The 13,230-nt window shown below is 44.6% G+C and overlaps 1 long non-coding RNA gene across 1 annotated transcript; it reads right to left on the bottom strand.

Moving 5' to 3' along the window:
* Positions 1–720: 720 nt before the first annotated feature.
* Positions 721–5,825, bottom strand: LOC126037529 (uncharacterized). The gene is made up of 3 exons (XR_007505734.1): positions 5,458–5,825; positions 1,760–1,855; positions 721–1,467 (listed from the first exon to the last, which is right to left on the bottom strand). It is a non-coding gene; the product is annotated as an uncharacterized LOC126037529 (long non-coding RNA).
* Between the last annotated feature and the right edge of the window lie 7,405 nt (positions 5,826–13,230).

Genomic DNA, 13,230 nt, shown 5'->3' with positions numbered 1-13,230 from the left:
GGTCATTCCATGGACATTCTCGTGGGTTTGAACCATTAGACCATTGAATCTTACCTAGTTTTCCAATTGTCTCAAAATATGGTGGTCTAACATTATAACATAACCAGCATTCCTTAGTTAAATTTGGTTTGCTTTCATTAAGGGCACGATAAGAGGCTTGCATTAGATTCCATAAGGGGTCTTTGGATTCTGACAACTCTAGATCCCTGGATAAGGAGAATTCAGTCACAGTATCATTAGTTGTTTTTGAAAGAGAGTCTGGAGAAGGGATTACAACAATTACGGGGGCAACTTTTTCTTCAGAAGAAGTGGGTGGATTCAGGACCAGATTTGGTCCTATTGACAAAGGATCATGAGGAAGTTTTTCTTTAACTATTCTAAAATAACTTCCCCTATCCGTTCCGTGTTCCCAATATCTAATTCCCCAGATACGGCCAATTAACCATGTGTCATCTTGGGGTTTTTTTATGGTGATTTCAATTCTTTTACAGGACACTTCGACACAGGGTTTTATAGGGTCTTCACTAAAATCATGTGTTGAGGGAGTGTAGCCTGGGGGTCCTCAAGTTACATCTATATATTTATCTCCCTGCGTTTTTCAACTTGAAGCAATAGTTTCACAACCCCAATAGCCACAGTAAATATCACCTGGATAATTACAATAACTTTTGCCAGGGTTACTTGCTGGACATATATAAAATGCCTTGCACTGGACTTGAAGCATTGCTGCATCTTGGGGGCCCCCTTCTATAGGTATCAGGGAATATAGATGCACGGAGAAGTTCCACTTTCCTGGACCAATCTGAGTTTGAATTAATTTTGATTCTGGTAAATTATATAATTTCCAGGCCATAGGTTCATGAGGGTTTCCATTTGCTTGGGTTATTATTAATAACCAAGCTAATGGTATACCAGGAAAAAGGGTGTCTGTCAATTTTATCAATTTAAGTTTATTTTTACCAGTCCTGGGGAAGTTCGACCATTGTTGCTTTTGCGTCCCATTGTTTTGGTTCTTTTCTCCACAGTTTGTTCCTCCTCTGCCTCGCCCGTCGACTCGGTTGCTTCGAGCCACGGGGTATACCATCTTCTCGGCAGCAAGGGAATTCTTCAGGAGAACAGCTGTTTCGGGCTTTCTGCCTGTTTATATAGGCTTCCCACTTTGCAGCTTTAACTAATGGGGCAAAGCAAGACACAGTTAGTATTCCCCTTCTGTATTTTATAGCCAAGATTTTAGCTACAAAGGGGATTGGTTCGTTGGAATGGTAACAATAATATTGAAGGTTTATTCTTTTGGTAAAAATTTCCCACCATTCATGGGATTCTCAAATAATTTCTTGTTTAGACTCTAACTGTTTTAGTTTTCATTCAGTGAGAGTTCATTGGATTTTCCAACACTGTGTGCAAACTCCTATTGGAGGGTATCCATATTCACAGTGTGTCCACCATTTATTCTGGCATACCTTACACCTGAAACAAGCAAATGGATAACAATTGCAGTTCAAATTATTACACCTAATTTGTATATCTAGAATATTATTTACATTAGTACATTTTCTGTATTTAATATTGTGTGGTTTGCATAAATTTAGCAATTTCTTTTAGTACACTTTGTATGCTTCCATGTATAATAGATAAAAGAAGAAGTAATTATAGCAAATATAAACAGCAATATACACTTTATACTAAAAGGTAATGCAGCAAAATAATCAAATAAAGTCTCTATCATTACGTTATCTTTTCAAGGTTATCTTGGTGTCACCTGGAGTACTGATTACTTTCCAGTGGGGTCTTGTCACTGGGCCTTTAATGCGACTGGCATGAGTCCATCCACGTTTAGCAGTCCGGACAGCTGTTTCTGTTGTAAGCAAAACAAGATAAGGTCCCTCCCAATTGGGTTTTAGGGTTTCTTCTTTCCACGTTTTAACCAATATCCAGTCCCCAGGTTTAAAATTGTGAATTTTTAAGTCCAACGGAGGTCGTTGCACAATCAGTCCATGTTCCCAAAGCTTGTTATGATGTTCTGCTAATTGTGAAACATATTCATTAATTACACAATCTTGAATCAAAACATTTGTTTGTGGACTTTCAATTCTATAGGGCATCCCATACACCATTTTAAATGCTGATATTCTTAAATCTGTTCGGGGTCTGGTTCTTAGAATTAATAGTGTCATAGGTGGGCACTTAATCCATGATAATTTGGTTTCTATCATTAATTTAGTCAAAATACCTTTGATTTCTCCGTTTATTCTTTCAACTTTTCCCGAACTTTGTGGGTGCCATGGCGTATGGTATTCTCACTTAATATCCAAGCTTTCTGTTAGATTTTTAACAATTTTCGACACAAAGTGTGTTCCTCTGAGTCGATTACCTCGATATTTCCATAAGTAACTCTTTAATACACACTGTTTCACATTCATTATTGACAAGTTAAGTAGTTTTGTGTATATATAAATTTTCATTTGTCTTAAGTTAATAAATTTAATGAAATATTTTTAAAATATGTATTACAACAACTATCAAAGTATTTGGAAAAAGATGCTGTTATAAATACCTGTGAGACAACCTATAACAGTCATATGAATTGGTTTTTACCTTAATCGCTTACAGTCCTTTTTCAAATCAAGTAAGAAGCAAGTAACTAGTTTAAAAGTTAGACATTTTTAACAACTTGAAATTAGTATTACTTTTCAGATAGTTTAGTAAAGTCTTTGAATTTTGCCTATAAACACAATTAGGTATTAACACAGGACTGTGTAGTGTTTATATTCTTATTAACCTGCTAACAGGAATAGTTTATTGGCAACTTTAAATATTCAGAGGTAAAACACAATTCCTTGTCACAGAAGTTTTACAGCAGAGTAACATATTTTACTCTTAGAACTATTATATAGGAACATAAAGAAGATTACTATGTTACTTTTGGTGATCTGAGTCCTCAGGGCTGTTTTCTGGGTCTCTCTATTTGACAAATTATTTTCTCTGAGTCTTTTTTTTTTTTTTTTTTTTTTTTTTTTTTTGTGAGGCTTAATACAGGTGTCTGTATTAATGCCCTTTTTATTTTCTGTAATTTTTAATCATCTTTTGTAGACCATTTAAGTTGGTTATTAGTTAATTTCACCTTTTCACTGTAGTTTTTAAGTCATGGTTTACAATATCTTAGTAATCCCAATATTTGTCGAATTTTCTTTTTAGTTTGTGGGGGTTTTACAATTTCATAGTCGGTGTTTTTTTTTTTTTTTTGGTTCCTTTTTTTTTAGTTTCTCTTGTTATTAATAGATCATCCACATAATGTAATAACTTGACTTCTCTGGGTAGAAATGAATTCTTGTAAAATTTTCTCTAAAGTTTGTCCAAATAGATTTGGTGACTGTGAACCTTTGTGGTAGCACAGTCCATTTGAATTGTTGTTATCGATAGCGATACAGCAGTCGCACAGAAAGCCCCACTCTCTTTGGCTGTTGACAGAGTTGACTTTCATTACAGCCCCGCGGCGCGAGGAGAGGCGGCGGCCGTTGCCGGGGCGGGGGGGGAGGGGGGGGGGGCTGCCTCTGCTGCTGTAACAAAGGACGTTGTCCGCTGCCACTGCAGCGCCGGCTCCACCGCGACCGCACGGAGCCGGACTCCGCTCCCTGACCTTAAACGCTCAAGTTCAGTTTCAAAACCAAACCCCTTCTTAACAAACCGTATTCCGCCCCAGGGAGCCAGAGTAAATCACCAAGGGCCTCAAGAGGTTTCCTTTTTGCACCTATAATATTCACGGTGTTCCCAGCAAGGGTGTAGCCGGAGGGCAGCCCTTGAACGGTGGATCCTTCGGCCCCTGCATCCACCAAACACTGCACTCCCTCCCGTTGGGGACTCAACTTCAATTCCACTCGGGGCTCCGTAGATGTTCCAGTCCCCAATAAGCAGAGCCCCTGACTCCCCCATTCACCTCCAAACATTTGTTCATCCTACTGTTTCCTTCCACAACTCTGCTTCAAGTGTCCTCTCTTCTCACAACAATAGCATTCAACTCCTGCTTCTTTACTTTCCAGTCCAATTGGCTTTCCTCATCTCTACGTACATACACCCTCTGAGTCTCTCTCAACAACTCATCTAACCCTTTGTCCTGCCAGTCTTCTAACTTTTCAATTTTCTTTCTGATATCTTCCCATGATTTTGCCACAAACTGAGTTTTGAGGAGCGCTTGCCCTAAAGGGTCGTCTGGATTTACCCCAGAGTATAGCTGAAGGGCTTTCCTCAGTCGTTCTAGCCACTCAGTAGGGCTCTCATCTTTCTTTTGCATTTCATTAAATGCTTTATTGATATTCTGGCCACGGGGTACTGCTTCTCTAATCCCCTGAATTACTATAGTTCTCAGGTCCTGCATATGAGTTCTATGCACCGGATCCTGATTATCCCAATTAGGTCTTTGGAGTGGCCATTTAATATCTGCTTGGGGTCCCTGGGCATGCTGAGCATCCCACAGTCTCATTCCTGCTCGTCTAATCATATCTCTTTCCTCGGTAGTAAATAATTGACCAAGGATAGATTGCATCTCATCCCAAGTATAAAGGTTTGGTCCCAAAAATTGATCTAATCTTTCTGCCACTCCGAGTGGGTCCTCAATTAAGTTTCCCATCTCGGTTCTTTTAAAATCTCGTAGATCAACCGAGCTTAGGGGTACAGAAATATATCCAATCACAGGTTGAGGTCCCCCCATGGGCATTTCCCTCAGAGGATACATCTGAGCTGCCCCTTTTTGACTTCTAGTCACGCGTTTAGGAGGAGGGGGGGGACCCTTGTTCCGACTCTGGTGGGGGAGTGGGCGCTCTGGGGACCTCTGGAGGGGCTGCGGGAGCAGGAGGAGGAATGTAAGGGGGGGGGGGGGTTAGAAGGGTTTCGTCTAACTCCTCCTTCTTTTTCTTTTGTTTAGTTTTTATTTCATTCAGTGGGTAAAGTCTAGCTCCCGGTCTTTCTAGCCACACTTCCGCATACTGACTTTCCTCCGGGTTAAGGGTTTTTTTATTATTAACCCAGAGGTTTAATTGCTGTTTTACCCAATCCTCTTCTGACCCATAGACTGGCCAAAAGACATTTTTAGAAATCTTCTTCCCTCCCCATATCTTAGTACAATATTCTATCATTTTCTGCTTATCTTTCCTTAGGGTTGCAGGGAAATATCTCCAATTGTCTAAGATATATGCCAGAGGGGTATTCCTAGGTACAGTGGGTACCCTTCCCATGGGAGTCGAAGGCTTGCTGCCCTTCGCCCCCATCTTCTGGATTATCCACACACACACACTCACTCGCTCCCCTTGTTCCTGGCCCAGTCCCTCGCGGGAGATGGGAAACGCAGTACTTAAGAGTCCACACTTGCTTGGTTCAGTATATCGAACCTCTCATTTGTTATAATCCAGGAAACCCAATCCCGCCCGAACGGCAAACCCGCGAACAAATTCGCAATATACTTACGCGTCCTGCGTCTTCGTCCGGACTCCCGTGCACAGAATTTTTATGGGATTTTACCGGTCTCTCCTTTGCTCACTATTCTAGAATTTAGGTTCGTCGGTAAGGTTGAGGTAGGCTGTCGGTCACGGGGCCGCGGATTGCCGCGGGGCGCCTCCCCGGAGGACAGAAGCCCACCGTTCCTTATCCGAGTCACGGCACCAAAATTGTCATAAATTGCGACCACAAGGGATCATAATCCAATTAAAATTTTATTAATTATAGCAAGTAGAATATGAGCAAATACAGCGCTGGACGGCAGGGGAGTCTGCGCTCCACCAACTGCCGTCCTGAGCAGTTCAAACAGTCCCTTTTTATACACCTTTATTTCCGTGTTCGTGAAGTAGTGGAGATACTCTGCCCATGTTTCGGTTGTTGTTAGGGGGTCGCTGTCTGTCTCTTTGAGGCCGAAGTAAGAAGTCTTTCTCCTTTGTCTCATAGTTAATCCCTTACTCATATGTCCTTATATGGGGTTGTCTGTCCTGTTTCTGTCGGTTCCTGGATACCTGGCGGTTATCTTGCACAATGGTAAACGATTGTGGTTATCTTATCTTATCTTACACAGGCGGTGTCTGGTAGCTGTTTGCATGAGCGATTTCCTGACCTTTACATTGAGCTTTACATAAATCCTAATAACAATACCCTAGTCCATAGTTTCTCACAGTTTTTTTTTTTCGTGTGTGTGTTTGTGGCGGGGTTTGAGGGGCCGCAGGGCCGGCTCCTGGGAGAAGCTGCTCGAAGCTCCCCCGGCTCGGAGCCGGCCCCGCCTCTGGCCCAGGCCGAGCCCCTCAGCGACGGCGGTAGCGCCTCTGGGAGAAGAGATTTCCGAAGGGGAACGCCCCGTGAGGGAGTCGGGGGAGTGGGACGTGAGAGGAACCCCTCTGCGGATCCCGAGGTCAGGGAAGGAGGAGGAGCGGGGGAGGAGGGGATGCCCCCGCAGCCCGCGGGGAGGCGGCAGGCTGTCCGCCCCCAGCCCGTGGAGGGGAGCGGGGGAGCGGATGTCCCCCAAAATGGCCGCGGCTCCCGCGCTGGAGCAGTCTGTGACGGAAGGACTGCACCCTGTCTGTGGAAGGGACCCGCGCTGGAGGAGTCTGTGAGGAACTGCAGCCCGCGGGAAGGACCCACGCTGGAGAAGTTGGGGAAGGGCTGTCTCCCGCGGGAGGGAGCCCACGGCGGAGCAGGGGCCGAGCGCGGAGTCCTCCTCCCCCTGAGGAGGAAGGAGCGGCAGAGACAAGGGGTGAGGAACCGACCCCAGCCCCCGTCCCCTGTTCCCCTGCGCCGGCGGGGGGAGGAGGTGGAGAGAACGGGGAGTGGAGTTGAGGCGGGAAGGCGGGAGGGCTCCCCGGGGGGAAGCTGTTCTCAGGCTGGGTTTTGCTTCCTCGTAGCCTTGTTGTGACTTGATGGGTAGCAGATTACAGGGATTTGGTTTCTTCCCCAGGTTGAGCCTGTCTTAAGTGGGGAGTGACCCCTCCCTGTCCTTCAACTTGATGAGCTGTAAGGCAGGTATTCTGTTCTTGAGCGGTGGGGGGGGAGGAGATCTGACTGAAGGGTGCTAATTGTACTTTGTCAGTGGAGCTAGACTTGCAGATGAGGATGGGTTCTCTGAATGACATGCAAGAGGCGCCTGGCGACTCTTGGAAAGAAATGTACAAAGACCATCCCTAGAAATATTTTGGCATTTGAACGTCTGCTGGGAAAAGTTGAAATTTCAGCAGAAAAGAAGTATGTTTTTTGGATGCGAGTCCTTCAGTGATCTCTCAAGTCTGTAATTTAAGCACTGAGAAACTCAACGATTAATATTGTATGGATTTGGTACTTTGTTTTGTGGTTCGTTCTTTGGCTTGAAATACAGCCACGCCACTACATGCTAAGCTCTAAGTTAACGTGGAGAGGATGGTTTTTAGTGAGATGTGAAAACTCCCTGTTCTGTAACCAAATCTTTTTATGGGAAGCATTGTGGTCTTGGGCTTGGAATGAGCTGAAAGGTAGTGCTTATTTCCACTTGGAGCTTTCTTTTGGGTTTTCAGGCTTAATCCCAAACTGGTGGTGATGCAAAGGTGAAAAGTTCAGAGAGCATTTTTGTTTTGCAGACTGCTGAGAGGCTGGAAAGTAGGCTGTATTGGGTCTGGCTGAGATGGAGTTAGTACTCCCTATAGCAGCCCTCATAGCACTGTGCTCTGCAGCTCTGTAGCTAGAAAGGTGTTGATAACACACCAGTGTTTTGGCTACTGCTGAGCAGTGCTGGCACAGCATCAAGGCTGTCTCTCCAACATTTTTGCCCTCCCCTCAATGGCAGGCTGGGGCAGGGCAAGATCTTGGGACGGGACATAACCAGGACAGCTGACCTAAACTAACCAAACAGATATTCCATACCATATGACGTCAGCTCAGATATAAAAGCTAAGTGAAGGGAGACGGAGGGGGGGGCATTTTTGTCTTCCGGAGCAAGCACTACGCGTACTGGAGCCCTGCTTCCCAGGAAGTGGCCAGACATCGCCTGCTGATGGGAAGTAGAGAGTAACATCATTTGTTTTTTCTTTGCTTTCGCGCGCGACCTTTGCTATCATTTTATTAAACTGCCCTTATCTTGACCCACGAGCCTTTCATTATATTTTTCTCTCCCCCGTTCCAGTTGAGGAGGGTGAGTGATAGAGCAGCTTTGGTGGGCACCTGGCATCCAGCCAGGGTCAACCCACCACATAGGCCTAGCAATGTGTTTTGCTGACTGTCTGGTTTTGCAGGGTCTAAATGACAGAACTGCTTGTGGAACACCGTTATCGGTGGGCTGACCGGCAACCTCAAGGAAAGGCCAAAGCCGAGGATCCTCAGTGACCCTAGACCTCCTGAAGAAAGCTCAGCGGATGAACTACCAGCAGTGGACAGTCCTGAGGCATTGGTGAAACCATCTTTCAGGTCTGGCGGATATGAGCTTACTTTGTTTATCCTCGAGAGGATATGCTTTTAAGATTAAGTCTGCAGCGTGAGTTTGGTGGGAGAAATCAGTCCCGAAGGATTCTGCAGTGCTGCGTATCTGTACTTAACAAGGGTGAAAAAAGAGGTCCATGAATAATACTGGCTGGACTTGTCCTTTACTTCTCCGACCTCCTTAGCCTTCCTAAAAGGTGAAGAACTAGACAGATATAAAGTCTGTAAGTAGTCAAAATGGTCAGGAAAGACAGCTCATTCTAGGAAGATGTCTTTGAAGGTTGGCACTGTTTCTTCTGAAAGTGGTTTAGTGATGAAGACTTGCACTTTAGGTCAGATGATGCGCTTTATTGATGCGAGGGAGAGCTAATCCTTTTCCTGTTGATGTGATGTCTTGAGAACTGTCTAGCATTAAAATTTATTTTGCCAAGGAGAAGGATTCTGGCCAGGGGCTTGCAAGCAAGCGGTCGCTGCTGTTGTAAAGTGCGTGACAGATCCTACCTCTTATTTAATCATGTGGACGTACAGTTGTCCGATGTTTCTTGGAGGCATGTCTTCTGAAAATGATTTTCTCAAAGTGAGGTAAACTGGAGAAGCCGAGTGATCTTTGACCAAAATGTGAAAATCGGCGTGCCCAGCAAAAGCGGAGTGAGTGGCAGAATTTATTTTTTCCAAGTGTTTTTCGAGCCTTTTTTTGGTCGCTGTTGAAAACCTATGCTCTACTTTTATAGTAAACACACATGTGTGCAAGCATGAAATGGTTTTTGCTTTGGATAAATTTCTCTTGACTACAGTGATTTTGATTATACCTCAGTCTGTCAAACTGATTTCAGTCTTCGTATAAGTGTGATTTTGAAGGCGCTGAAGTTCAAGTCGTTGTATTAGGTGGTAATTTCAGATACCTTGTTTATACTGCTTGACATTTAAAAACACGTTACCACAAAGTGAGTTTGTCAGTCTATATAAATGAATCCTGTAATTCCCTGGGGCGTTTTCATCCTTTAATATTTCCATTGAAATGATTCAGGACAAGTGTTTCAGAACCTTTGATGGTTTTATGGTTTTCTGGTGAGGCGTGGTATTGAATGGCTTTTAAACACTTTGTGTCTCTGGTATTTAAAATGTGTAATTTCAAGAGCTCTAACTCTTTTTCAGCTTTCACTTCTCATACCAGATTCTGGGTACCTGCAGTCCTTAGGTTGCTGTCGTCACGATAATTTCAACCTTTTTATATGGCAAAATAATGTCGGAGCGTTTCAAGTGGCATGATTTGATCATGTGAGTAAGGGTGACTCTTGGAAGCAGTGAGCTTGTACATAGCATGAAGGGTTGGAAAATGTAATGAAGCAAAATAGTTTTGCTCATGCCGTTTAAATGTCTTTATAAACATTACCGAACCTTTGTATTTCACCGGTAGAGGAATTACTGTACAGTGTGGCATTTTTGGAGGCTTTTATAGATGGGAATCCAAACAAATTGTTGTTACAAAGTAGATTTTAATTGTCTAGTTTCATAAAGAAAGGAAGCCCCGTGTGCGCTTGAGCTGTGCAGGGGAGTGGAAGAGAAGAGGGTATGTTGCAATCACTGTCTAAAGACACGAGAAAATAAAAACACCGTGGTGTTTTTACTGAGTTTGGGATCTTGTTGGTATTATGGTGCAAACTGGGGCTTAGGAGGCAGTAGCATCTTTTGTATGATGGGCTGCATGTTTGATTCCTCAAGGTCTTCTGTGGGTGGTGCAAGTGCTTCCGTGACAGAGTTTGCCTGGTGTGTCTGAGGGTAAGTGATTGCCTGGCAAGCATGGGCTTTCCTTGTTTCTTGTTTACTAGACGCTAGTGGAAGATCTTGCTACCCTGTTGCCTTTTGGGTACTGAAATGTGCTTTCCAAGTTGTCCAGTTCAGCATGTCTTAATTGGGAATCTGTTGGCTGAATCTCAGGGGGTGCGTGGGGCCACGTTGGGCTTGCATGAACTGATTTTACAGAGAGAAAAACCAGGCCTTGCTTTTGAAGAATGTGACTGCTACGAACTGTAAAATGCAGCGACTCCCTTACTAGTTCTGATTGACTGCTGTTGGAGCAGTGTATGGCAAAACTATCCCTTCCATGCACAGCTAGAGAGAGAATGCCTGTCCAGTGTCAAAGGAGTGACGCTTGCTTGTGATTGCATCTCTTTTTATGTGAATACATATAAGCAGCATGAAATCCCAGCTGCCACCTCTTGTATTAGATCTTGTTTTCTACTGTGTGGGACTTATTGTTCTGTAGCTTGGAAAATTCGGAGGAGATCTATGTGTGCTTTTGTTCCGCTTCCAGATCTGAGCTTGAAACGCATTTAAACATGGAAGGAGGAATGTGACTACTTCAATCATTTCGGTTGTACTTTTCCTGCGGTAATAATCCGTCTTTAAGATGTAAAGCAAAACCCAAATGAAACCAACCCCCTCTCTGTACCTCTCTCTATATTGCAGTGAGCAAGCAGTTGTAAGTAATTTTGTGTCTTGACTAGTTCTACTACTCCAGTGCTTAAAATGTAGATTTAAAATCCATTCTCCCTGGCATTTAGTCTGTTTGCCTAATAAAGATAGGGGAGGCCCCAACTTGAATTGCATTTGAAAATACAGTGGAATATGGAGAATGGTGGATTATCCCCTTTTGACAAGGGAAAAAAAGTATCATGAGACACATAGAAGTGATTAGCTTCTTGGCCCACACTTTATGCAACAAACCCGATATATCCACTGTCTTTCTTTGCACCAATATGCAAGTTCACAATTACAGGGGCTGTGATTCCTTTGTTTTTGAATAGCTGTGCGTGGATCAGCATCCGTGTACGTACAGTCGTTGGCAGTGGCTGTGGGCTGATGCCAGTGTGGAATATTAGGTGGTGGGCGTACAGCCTTGGGAGGGCTGCGTGATCTGGCTGTTGGCTGGAGATGTCAGCGGTTGCTGACACTGAAGCCTGTAACTCGGAAACTCTCTTCCCGGATCTGCTTTTTGATCTGCTTGGTCCCTCTAAAGAGTAGTGGTGCTATTGGTCTTGGTAAGAATTAACGGTGGTAATTACTGAGCTCTTTGGGAGACTGTGTAGTAACTTTACAGGCTGCTTTAGCTTCCGTGTGCTGCTGCCTGGCAGCGCTACCCAAGCAGGCATTTTGATAATGCTGGGCTGGCACCCAGCAGGGGGAGCAGAGAAACGGGAGACAGTTTGGGTGCTGTTCTCCCAGTACCACCTAGAAGTTTGTGGAAGTGCTTTCTATTGGAGGATAGGAGAGAAACTGCTGCGTTTGTCCCCAGACTGCTGCCTGGAGTGAACCAAGTCACCAGGGTGGCACTGTTTCAGCGGAAAACTCGACGTGTCCAAGATGTCATCATTTCTGCTAGACTTGTTTGGTTTTGATGTACGGGAGAGACGGGTTGTTCTTTTGAGTCCGAAGACCTGGGGCACTGGATTGGGGTGTATGACTGTGGTGGTGCTTATGGGATGTAATGGCTGTGCTGGCTCTTGTGGCAGGAGAGATCCCATGGTACAAGGTGACGGTGACATCCAGGGAGGAGTGGAGATGCTCGTCTGAGACAAAATGTTCAGTGCAACCTGCCATCCTGGTCCAGGGCCTGTGTGACAGCTGAAGTTGGTCCGGAATCGTGGAGTAGTCCAGCTGGCTCCATCTAGCACGTGGGGGCTTGGGGCAGCAGTGATTCCAAAGTGACGAGTCAGGGTAGCAGGCAGCTGAACAGTCAGCAGGTGAGGCAAAGACCCTCTGTCCTGAACCAGACAAGCCTTATGGGATACCTGTGTAGCTATACTGAACTAGGAAGTGATATAGATCATCTGTCACTGAGGCCATATGTCCTGGGAACCAGAAAGGCAGATTGAGTTCCTTCAAGGTCAGAGTGTTTTTAAGCTCAAGGCTTGCATGGGTTCTTAATTGCTGTCACCTTTCAAAATACTTTTAGCTTGAGACTGGTAACACCCCTGCTTACCTTAATAGCTGCTTTTCCTGTGTCAGCTGCAAAGTTCTTTATCTTTCCAAGGATGGTTTGCTTTGCTTTCCTTATCTGCTTCTGTTCTGCTTTGGGAGTCTTAAATAGCCCTGGCAGCTAATCTTCCTGTCTTTCAGGTTCAGTTGTGAGTGATGTAAACTGTTGCTCATGCCAGCTACTGGCCATTTGATCCACAGGATAGAGAGGATGCTGCAGTGCTCCAAGTGCAAAAACTTCAGTCACAGCACCGCGTGCTGGGAGTCAGCCCACGAGGCTCAGTCATGTGGGTCAAGGTGGCATCAGTGGGAATAAGGGGTATGAGCCAGCCTTCCCCCTACTTTGCCTGAGTCCTAGCAAGAGCCCATCTCTAGTGACCTGGTGGAGAGGGACCTACAGGACTCCTTTAGCACCTCTCACGTTTTGACACTCTCTGGGCAGCACCGAAGCTTGGCTGTAGCTACCTAAGCTAGTATGTGAGGTCTGAAAATCAGAGAGGGAGGTGATGCTATGCGGGAGAGCTGTGACCATGACCGCAGAAGAACAGGAGTTGAGGGCTAGTCGTGGGGTAGAATAAAGCCCGCCTTCCCTCCCGGGTCTCAGTATTTGTTTACTGCCTTTTTTATTTGGATTTTCTTCTTATTTTTTTAAAGAACACACAAAAATGAGAGATGAATCTCACTTGCCCTAACTTGTTAAAATTAAAAAAAAAGACATTTTCTCCTTGTTTTTTGTACCCATCTACTGCAGATTCAGGTCTCGCTAAACATTAAAATGTAAGCAGTCTCTCTGAAAACCGCCCTTCTCAGCATCTTTTTCAATCCAGACTTGTTATA

Source organism: Accipiter gentilis, unplaced genomic scaffold, assembly GCF_929443795.1.
Source record: "Accipiter gentilis unplaced genomic scaffold, bAccGen1.1, whole genome shotgun sequence".
NCBI classification, from domain to species: domain Eukaryota; kingdom Metazoa; phylum Chordata; class Aves; order Accipitriformes; family Accipitridae; genus Astur; species Astur gentilis.
Note: the sequence above shows the minus strand (reverse complement) of the source record. Positions and strands in the feature narration are given on the sequence as shown.